Source organism: Zeus faber (genome assembly GCF_960531495.2).
Source record: "Zeus faber genome assembly, chromosome: 14".
In the NCBI taxonomy this organism is placed as follows: Eukaryota; Metazoa; Chordata; class Actinopteri; order Zeiformes; family Zeidae; genus Zeus; species Zeus faber.
In genome coordinates, this window is record NC_137200.1 from 31,430,710 (window position 1) to 31,440,462 (window position 9,753).

A 9,753-nucleotide genomic window follows, 5' to 3' on the forward strand; every position below is an offset into this window, starting at 1 on the left:
CACTGTGGCTGAGACACAATCGCTCCATTATACATTCGATGTTCAAACCAATGACCTGTGGCTTTGACAAGCGTCCATGTTTCTGCCAACTGACGCTATAGAATAACTTGATTGTCAAATACTGAAACAAAATTATGATGAATATATGCACTTGTGCCTCAAGTGTCTCACGTTCTGTCCAAGTCCAAAGACTGTTTGCTGACAAAAGTCATCTTTGTCTTACAAACTCCCTCATTAAGAGGGTGCATTTTATGCATTTGCCAACTGTTCAAATTTGGATCCCATAACATTCAGCATGCTGAAGTGGAGAGCATGTGGGCAGAGTGTGCACTGTTCGCTGGGCAGAGATGAAACAAGCCTCAGTTTGTGGTGAGGGGTAAGCTGGGGAGCTTGAGCCTGACCACACCCCTGCACCACCACAAAAGTTGCTGGGAATGCCTGAGAAAGGTTTCACGAATATATAGAGGAGGAATGCTCCCAAAAACACTTTTGGGAGCACAATGACTATATGTTCATTGAAACTAGAAGTGTTTTTTTTTTAATTAAGCCTGTTTAAAGAAATAAGGAAAGGAAAAAGGAGGCACACTGCTCACATGCAGCTGTGAAGCAACAATCATTTATTGACAAAAAAAAGGTTTCTACCGCTAGGCTGCCTTCATCAGGATTAAAGCTGCTTCAGCTACATTAGCAGAAACATTGCTTCGAGTAGCTTTTAGCTGAAATCTATTGATACTAATGCCTAACGTTTGACTGGACAATCGTATTTTGAGAGCTTCCAGATAGAGGAAATGGTCAAAAACCAGACTAGGAAACAGGTCAAAGATGAATAAATGATGAAGCAACGTAAAGCACTTTAGGTTTGGAGGGCAAGGTGTCACTGTGGGACACATGAGCGTGCCGGACAAGCCACCAACCACTCCATATTAAGAGTCCGTAGGGGGGAGGCGATAAGGAGGAGAGGGAGTTGCAAAGCACCTCCATAGTTTCACCTCCTTCCTTTTCTTCCCTTCCCCCCCTGGCACAGGAAAGAGCAGTGAGTCAGGAACTCCACAGTGAACACAGTGCCATGAGGGATTTGCAAAAAACAAAAAGATGCTTCAACGGTAACTGGGATGGCAGTGGAGCTTCAAGCTGTTACACTGATGTTCATACATCTTAAACAAGCCACATCATTGTGAAAATCCTCTCATTTATTGTGTATAAAGTGTTACTAATATACTTTTGGACAAGTTACTCAATATAGTCATATTTTGGCATATCGCAGATTCAATAAAAAGAAAACCTGTCCGATTAAAATGGGGTTTTTTTCAGCCTTTTTTGGTCAATACTTTAGAAGGATTGAGGTTTGACTTAAGTGAAAATTTGAATACACACCATTATTGCTCAGATGAAAGCCAAGCATTGTTCAAGCTAATTAGCTTTAAAAAATAAAAGCTTAGAAAAATAGAGCTATTCTGTTTAGCACCTGAGGGTCGGACTATTACATGCAACACAACTACACCTGTTCACACCGTTTTCTTTTCTCTATAAAACCACTAACTGCGATATAAATATAAAGAATACTTGTTTAGACATTTCTTCATGATGTTCATACTGAAGAGGAGGTTAAACATAATTTTCCATTTCAAAACCCTTCTGGCCAATTTGTAGGGTGACAAAAACAGCTAAAGGCATGCCAAGATTGTTTTTTGTATGTTTAGATTCCCAGCCAGGTACAGCCTCACATTTCTGAAATGTGTCAGGCTCTCTTAAGGCCACAACAAGAACATGCTAGAAGAATGTGAAGATTACGCTAATAGAATTCTTATTAATGTTGCTGGAACGTTCAAGGAGCATGTACTGCTAAGCTGTAGATATCTTATAAGCCCTAATATTTTATTCTTCTACTTTGTAAATGCATTTTGCTGGTTTGTTTTGCTTTTATTGTGACTATTTGATGGCCTTCTATTAATGTAAAGCACTTGGAGTTGCATGTCATGTATGAAAGGTCCAATACAAATAAAGGTTTTTATTTATTTAGCGAATGCAAAGTCCCTAAGCCAAGCAGTTGCCTGATAAGGTTTTTATTATTATAATATAATCTAAACATCTGACAAACATGCACTAGAATACACATGGTAAGGGGCAACCGGAAAAAGAAAACATTTTTAAAGACAATTTCTCTTCTATAGCTTGGATATTAATTGGAACTCCTGAAAGCATAAATGGATGTAAACCTACATGTCAAATTCATAAATGTAAATGTTCCGCTTGATTGTGTTTCTGTATGTATTATGAATTTAACAGGTCTGTCTCACCACGTCAGCAGCTCTCCAGCATCTGTGCAGCATCTGGGTGTAGGGAAGTGGTGCATGTGCAAAGTCGTTAATTCAGCGTAAGTGAAGAGGGAAGTGTGTTGGAATAGAGCGTGCACCACGCGGTGCGACGGTCTCTGCTCTCCCTCTGGGTTCCCCTTTAGTCTGGGGGATGTGAAACTAGTACGCAACAGGACACAAGACACCCCCACCCATCCCAGGAGCGATAAAATCATTAAGGTTGTGACCGAGCTGTGGCGCAGAACAACACAGGAAATCGTCTGCTTTTGAACTCAACGTAAATTTTGGAATCTTTGCTACAGTGGATTATGAGCCCATTTGACATTTGTTTCAGTGTTGTGTCTACATCTGTAAAAGGTGTGAGCAGGCTTTAAAAAGATTTAGCATCTTGGACGGCCTGCTTTGTCATCATGTGGCTTTGTGTGGTGAGGTTATTATCAATCACTTTGCTTTTGAAGTTGAAATAACAAAGTAAAGTGTGTGAAAGAGTGAAATGTTGAGCTGATAATTCAAGAATACTTCATTCTGATTGGTTAATAGTCAATCAGTACTCAGTTCTTTTTTCATAATGACCACTGTCTATTAATAATGACTTAAATTAAAGTTTGCATCACTCTGCTAAACATTAGGCAAAATCTTGAGTTAATAATTATTCAGGACGGAATCAATATAGTATCCTGTAACATCAGTATAATATAGGATATAACATGATATGAGACTAGATATCATCTAGTATTTTGTCATATAGTTATGTATAGACTTAAATATTATATTTAAGATTGCATTACAGTAAAGTAACGTCATTTTCTGAACTTCACTGACTGCTCTAGCTGTTCTAATCGATGCCTTTTTCTCCTTATTCATAATGTCCGCATTATAAAAATAGTGTGACGTTTGATTTTGTCAATAACGACCAGTCCTAATAATAAGCAATGGGATCCACTATCCCCATTTAAAAAGAGTATTTCATTGTGACCGACAAAGCCCAGGCCTTAGTTCCCCAAGTGTTTTCCTGCATCCAACATCAAGGAGTGGAGATAGCGTCGTTCTTTGTGTATATTTAATCTGTTCCATTCTTCCGTTTCATCCTTCTCTCAGAGCAGGGCTCCCATGTGGGTCACCCTTCCTGTTTTGACAGTGTCAGAGTTGCTCTCTGGTAAACACAGCCAGTCATGTTCACGGAGTGACTATGTACACCGCAGTGCTCAGTAAAACTGAACAATGTACCATCACAATGACAGAGTGGGAGCCCATCCCAATAGGAGTTTCCATTATACATGCTAACTGCAAAGTAGCCTTCTCACGGCCATCTGGAATGAACCATTTAATGATCATTGTGAGAGTTGATCATTCTATGTCATTCTATATTGGTTGGTGAGGAGAGATTAAGGGAGAGAGGGCACACAATAGGTCAGACATCTTTCATCTTGGTTGATAGACACTGTGGTGAGAAAAACACTCGCCGCACCGCTCCCACACAGAGGTGTGGTCTGTAAACTAGCTAGTCCTGTTCACTGCAGGTGGCAGAGAAGAAGCTAAATGATGGATTTCAAGCCCCGTCTGTCATCGCTCGTCAGAATAGGTGCTTTAAATTCACCTAAAACAAGGCAGAGATACAGAACAATTACTGCAGCCATTCCCCAGAAGGCTGAGGAAACGTGACATTAATGTTTAACGACCAATTATCTGATGCGCCTTTGACAAAATGACTCGGATTAGATGGCTCATTTATAAAATCGGCAGCATTCCTTGCAGTCAATGAGAGATCTTGCAATTTGTCACAAGTATGCAGCTTGTTTCCAGGACAAAAAGAAGTTTGACGTTTGCGTCTAATCCAAAGATTAGAAAGCCACTACAAAGCTTTTTCTTCACTAAAATGTAAAAGGTTTTGTGTCATGGACAGCAATCACAATCACAAATAACAGTACACGGGGATACAAGCTATTGGGAGCAGTGGGCAGTCATAGTCCTGCACCCGGGGACCAAATCCAATTCTGCAGCCAGTGCCTTGGTCAAGAACAATGGCTGGAGTGTGTATCTAACATGTAAAGTATTTTAATTTCTTTTGGTGTGGGAAGAAACCGATGTGGACACAGGGAGAACATGCAACTCCAGATAGAAAGGTCCTGAGCTTCAAGCTGGGCCTCAGTCAGGTTGGAGACCAGGACCTCCTTGCAATGAGCCAATAGTGCACTGGAAACCAATGAGGCAGCGTGGAAAACAGTACACCATCCTACGAGAGAGTAGACTGGTTATCTTTGGATAAATGCTGTGAAAGCCAGAACTGGATGCCATATGTACATTCACTCAGTAAAATTATCTTCATGAAAGTACCTGTACCATGCCAAACAAGTGCCACCTGCAGACAACATAAGCAGCTTTGCTACTCCCCCATCAGACTGACTGATATCAACCCAGTGACTGTTCCTACTCCAATCCGCCCAGCTTTCCTTATCTCTGTAATTAGGGCTTCCTCCACTGGCCAGGCCTGGGCTCATGGGAGGCCATAAAAGTTATTTTTTTTCTTAGTTCACACTGACGGCTTTCTCTAAATGCAAACTATGTGAATGTATTTATGGGTGTGTCTGTGTGTGCGAGAAAGTGACAATGCCCAGTGGTGATTTCATGTGGTCATTTTCTCAAGCGCTTGATAAGAGTGAAGTATCACTTTCACTACAAATACCACAGTCACACAGTCATTAAATATTTGGGCCAACATACAGTGCAGTACAGCACGGATCTAACCGCTCTTCATACATATTTATAGGTGACCTAGTTGTCATGTAGTACATTTCGGGTACCACTGCAAACAGCCATGCCAGAACTTTTTGGTCTTAAGCCGGGGTAGGAAAATACAGGCCTGGGGGCCACATCTGGCCCGCTAGACAATTAAATGCAGCCCACTACATATTTATAATTTACATTTACTCATAATATATTCCTAAATCAGGCCCACAAATGACTTTTAAAATAACAATGCTTAATTAGTGCATACAAAAAAGGTAATGTTTTCAACTCACTAATGCGCTGTGCAATACCCCCCAAAACAGAACCACTTGTTTTTTCTTTGATTTTTAAATTAAGCCCCCCCCAATGAAAAGACGACCTGACCAGTTCCCGGCGGGTAATTTGAGACCCCTGGTCGAAATCTTACAGAAGTTAATCAAGCACACTGGCACTGACGCAGCCTATCTGAGTCAATGGCACAATCCTAGGTTTAGCCCTGCAGTGTGCACAGAGTGCATTCCCTTGAATATTGCTTAGTTGCACACAAACAATTGTATGTTTATGTCAGAGAGGCAACTGGTGCGTCTTCCTGCTTGGTCTCATCTACTCAGTCATGCAGTAACCCCATTTGCACAACTGGACTTGGCTGGCTATAAATATCAATGTCGGGTCCTCCAATGACACAAGCAGTGTGCAGGCTTGGCTTATAAGAGCAATAAGAGCATGAGGGTGAAAAGACCTGACAGAAGTGATTCTTCTGCAGCTCTCTTAGCACACGGCAAAAATGTATTATTTTTCTAAGCATGAGAATAGAGCTGTACCAATTACTCACCGCCTGATGGCAATTATTTGAGCTAATCGCAATAATTTGGAAAAATCACGAGATCCTACAATCGTAAGATTCTACCCAAATTTGAGGGGAATTTTAAGCCAATGTTAACAACGTTACAATGAATAGAATTCAAAGTTTTTGTTCCAATGTTCAATGTCAAAAAATGGCTTTTCTTCATGAGGTGGATGTGTAGTGTTAAACTATAGTAGGGCTGTACGATATAGTGGCATGAATGAAAAAAACCCCAAAAAAGACAATAAAATTGCTAATCGCAACTATTTGTATAACAATCAATCGTAAATGAATATTCGATGATCAGCACAGCCCTACAAAAGAATAAAGAGAGTGAGATAAATACTTAGTTACTGACATTTGGTATTGAATGCTACTGAATGCTTTAATACTTGACAATATGAATGCAACTTGGTTAACACCATAAAAATATAGAATTTCGATAACCAGCCCTCTGAATGTAACCAAGACAAATATTCCCTGTACTTATAATTGGCTAGAGTATAAGTCACAACAAAACTTTTTGTTTTCTTACTGGCCCTTTTAAATGTACACTATGGAGATGGCAGCGTAAGAAAAATATGGGAATGACATTTCAGGATTTTATATAATTGAATGTCACTTACTGCTTAAAAGAAAACAGTGCTTGTCTCCCCCCTCAATCATAGGGCAGCAGCCAGACTGGCTATAGTTATGTTGCTTTAAGAGCGGTCTCCATCTGCCCGACTGCTCTGTTCTTTTTAGGACAGTGTGTTCTCAAGACAGCTCACAATATCAGCAAAACAGCCAGATTAGTAGCCATTTCCATTTGTTGGATGGGTGGCCATGGAAAGGAACAGGGTATAATTACATATAAACAACTTTCAAATTGAATGAAGGGGTAAGTGATGAATACTCATATTTAATTCCCTAAATTTGCTACACTTAAGAAAACAAACAAAAGAGTAAAACCTTTAATTTTCTGCCCATTCAGTTTTTCCAAACAAGCCAAGCTTTGCAGGAACCATATTCTCTATCGGCCAATGGTAGGCTCAACTCTCCCAAAAACAAAATAATTAAATGTTTTCAATTAAGATATTGTTTTACAATAACCATTATTACATCACAACCTTTCCATCTATCATACCCTGATGCACAATTATACCCACAGCAAACCATGACAAAAATAGCAGTTTTCCCTATTTCGCTGCCAATTCAGTTTACATGTTAATGTAGTGGGACAGCAGGACTACTTTTCACAGTGGTCTTGTTAGAATGCAGTTTGCTATAATGAAGCACTTCCAGATCTGTTAGGGAAATAAACCACACACCAACCCCTAACCCTAACCCAAATAACCCTAACCCCAGCCACTGCAAGATTATCAAGTAGCATGTTCCTGCAATAAAGGAGGCTGCAGTTTCTGGACCGCGGTCATAGGACCGCATTTCTAGGACCGCATTTCTAGGACCCTATTTTTTTGTGAGAGCACCAAGGACACATGGACAAGATGGAGGACAGCCTAACCATCTCTAACTTCATCCCTAACCCTAACCATCTCTAACATTATACCTCAACTTAACCATCTCTAACATTATACCTCAACTTAACCATCTCTAACATTATACCTCAACTTAACCATCTATAACATTATACCTCAACTTAACCATCTCTAACATTATACCTCAACTTAACCATCTATAACATTATACCTCAACTTAACCATCTATAACATTATACCTCAACTTAACCATCTCTAACATTATACCTCAATTTAACCATCTATAACATTATACCTCAACTTAACCATCTCTAACATTATACCTCAACTTAACCATCTATAACATTATACCTCAACTTAACCATCTCTAACTTCATCCCTAACCCTAACCATCTATAACATTATACCTCAACTTAACCATCTCTAACATTATACCTCAACTTAACCATCTATAACATTATACCTCAACTTAACCATCTATAACATTATACCTCAACTTAACCATCTATAACATTATACCTCAACTTAACCATCTCTAACATTATACCTCAACTTAACCATCTCTAACTTCATCCCTAACCCTAACCATCTATAACATTATACCTCAACTTAACCATCTCTAACATTATACCTCAACTTAACCATCTCTAACATTATACCTCAACTTAACCATCTATAACATTATACCTCAACTTAACCATCTATAACATTATACCTCAACTTAACCATCTATAACATTATACCTCAACTTAACCATCTCTAACATTATACCTCAACTTAACCATCTCTAACATTATACCTCAACTTAACCATCTCTAACATTATACCTCAACTTAACCATCTATAACATTATACCTCAACTTAACCATCTCTAACATTATACCTCAACTTAACCATCTCTAACATTATACCTCAACTTAACCATCTATAACATTATACCTCAACTTAACCATCTATAACATTATACCTCAACTTAACCATCTCTAACATTATACCTCAACTTAACCATCTATAACATTATACCTCAACTTAACCATCTATAACATTATACCTCAACTTAACCATCTCTAACATTATACCTCAACTTAACCATCTATAACATTATACCTCAACTTAACCATCTATAACATTATACCTCAATTTAACCATCTATAACATTATACCTCAACTTAACCATCTCTAACATTATACCTCAACTTAACCATCTATAACATTATACCTCAATTTAACCATCTATAACATTATACCTCAACTTAACCATCTATAACATTATACCTCAACTTAACCATCTATAACATTATACCTCAACTTAACCATCTATAACATTATACCTCAACTTAACCATCTCTAACATTATACCTCAATTTAACCATCTATAACATTATACCTCAATTTAACCATCTATAACATTATACCTCAACTTAACCATCTCTAACATTATACCTCAACTTAACCATCTATAACATTATACCTCAATTTAACCATCTATAACATTATACCTCAACTTAACCATCTATAACATTATACCTCAACTTAACCATCTCTAACATTATACCTCAACTTAACCATCTCTAACTTCATCCCTAACCCTAACCATCTATAACATTATACCTCAACTTAACCATCTCTAACATTATACCTCAACTTAACCATCTCTAACATTATACCTCAACTTAACCATCTATAACATTATACCTCAACTTAACCATCTATAACATTATACCTCAACTTAACCATCTATAACATTATACCTCAACTTAACCATCTCTAACATTATACCTCAACTTAACCATCTCTAACATTATACCTCAACTTAACCATCTATAACATTATACCTCAACTTAACCATCTCTAACATTATACCTCAACTTAACCATCTCTAACATTATACCTCAACTTAACCATCTATAACATTATACCTCAACTTAACCATCTATAACATTATACCTCAACTTAACCATCTCTAACATTATACCTCAACTTAACCATCTATAACATTATACCTCAACTTAACCATCTATAACATTATACCTCAACTTAACCATCTATAACATTATACCTCAACTTAACCATCTCTAACATTATACCTCAACTTAACCATCTATAACATTATACCTCAACTTAACCATCTATAACATTATACCTCAATTTAACCATCTATAACATTATACCTCAACTTAACCATCTCTAACATTATACCTCAACTTAACCATCTATAACATTATACCTCAATTTAACCATCTATAACATTATACCTCAACTTAACCATCTATAACATTATACCTCAACTTAACCATCTATAACATTATACCTCAACTTAACCATCTATAACATTATACCTCAACTTAACCATCTCTAACATTATACCTCAATTTAACCATCTATAACA